The sequence below is a fragment of the Benincasa hispida genome, chromosome 5, assembly GCF_027475165.1.
Source record: "Benincasa hispida cultivar pf3 chromosome 5, pf3_genome.v1.1, whole genome shotgun sequence".
Taxonomy (NCBI): Eukaryota; Viridiplantae; Streptophyta; class Magnoliopsida; order Cucurbitales; family Cucurbitaceae; genus Benincasa; species Benincasa hispida.
This window is the reverse complement of record NC_143482.1, coordinates 14,140,331-14,142,477: the sequence shown is the minus strand read 5'-3', so window position 1 is coordinate 14,142,477 and position 2,147 is coordinate 14,140,331.

Here is a 2,147-nt window from a genome sequence, read left to right as displayed (position 1 = left end):
CACAGAGGAAATTGATGAAAATTGAGTGCAGAACACTTGTACAACAAAACTTAAACAAACGTCATCTTTCCTCCCCGGCAAAAACCACCACATACATGAGAGAATATTAGTGAGGGAGTTATAACTCCCTCCACCAATCCAATAAAATAACTTCAAAGGAATTATTGATTTTAAATTCAAAATTCAAAATCAATTTTAATTTTAATTTAATTATATTAATTAATTAATATATAACCTATAGTTTATTATAATATATATAATATAACCTATAGTTTATTGTTCTCTCATATAACTATAGTATTAATATGAATCATATCCATACTATTTTTAACCTGTAGTTTCTATATGAATCATATTCATATAAATAATTTTTTAATTGTATTCAAATATTTATTTCTCTTATAAAACTATATAAATTTAATATGAATCGAATTCAAATTAATTTTAACAAATAGTTTTTATATGAATCTCATTCATATAATAAATAATTGAATCATATCAAATACTTATCTCTCTCATTAAACTAAATAATGTATCAACATACATTATATTAATTGTATCTTATAAAAATAATTTCCTTTAATTAATTTGAACAACTCAAATTAAACAAAAATTAATTTGATTCTCATTAGTCCATATTGAACTCACAAGAGGACCTTTTGGACCTACAGATTGAAGCTCTAATGATACGAGATTAGTTGATTAAACTCTTTAACTAAATTAATCAACATTCATTAACTTCCAGTCACCCCACTAAATACCAATAGCTGCACTCTTTGCATTGTGGATATATTTCTATGTTAATTGGATATAATCAGTCAATGGTGCATTGACACTTTAAAAATTACTCGTAAGTACAACTGAGTAAAAAATTATCGTTTTACCCCTGTATTTACATCTAACTTCTTAAATGCCACTAATCCCTTTAATAAACAATTAGTCATGGTCCCACTATGACTAGACCCCTCTCTGGTCTGTGAGAGGGCGAGAGCTCTCATTGTTCAAGACCTGGAATCAGCCCTTAGGGGAGCAATTCATCTACTTACCCTAAGTAAGAAAATGGGTGAATTTCATCTTGTGTAGTTGAGTTCGCAGCTCCCCACTCAAACGAATCCCCAAAATGGTAGAGATATTGAGTTGAAAAATCTGGCTACTCTCACCCATATAAATCAAAGGATTGCCTTCATAGGCAGGAGTTCGCAGCTCATGTAAGATTAAGGTCAAGTTACCTATGGTTATCCTAGAGAAATGTAAGTCTCTTCTAGTAACGGTGTTAGAAAGAGAGACTAATCATTTTGTTGTCAGGTCTTATACAAGCTCTTTGTATAGGATACCCCCGCTCACATGTCTCCACATTAATTGTAACAATTACAAAACGAGTCCTATCTATAGTGTCACCAGGATAGAGTACCCAACCTTATCCATCTACTACAGATCGTTTAGATTATATTTAAACATGATCCACCTGTATGTCTTCACATACATTTTTAAGTTACATAAAATAACCTAGGATTTTAGATTATTGGATTGAGTTAGTACACATAAAATAATAATTATTTTATTAATAACATTTTATAAACTACGAGAATATGAGAGAGATTTAGGACACTAATCCAATAATCTCCCACTTGTCTTAAAGCTAAGGGAGAGGAGTGTACAAGAGTGTACAGTAGAAATAAAATACACAATACAATAAACCAGGGCCTACACTATACCCAGTGACATCTCCCACTTGTCCTAGACAATATGTCACATATCTCATAGACCCAAACTTTTTAGATGACCCTTGAACACTTTAGTCGTGAGAGCCTTCGTAAACAGATTAGAAACGTTGTGCTCCTAAGCTATCTTCCTGGCTATCACATTGTAGGTGCTGACATTCAACATGCGGAAGCAATTGGGATCTTTAAGACTCTAATTCCATCAATTTAGTAAAGAAACATGCAAGTTCAAAACTTAGAATTAGGGTTTTGAATTTATATCTTTGCTGAACTCTTCAATTACTGAAATCCAACTTGAATATTCATACCAAAATTTTGTAGACCACTACTTGATCTTTCCTACTATTCTCTAGGACCTAGATTGGGTGGTGGAACCTAAAATGAGACTGAATTAGAGGGAATTTTTGGTGAAGTTCTCTGGTTTTT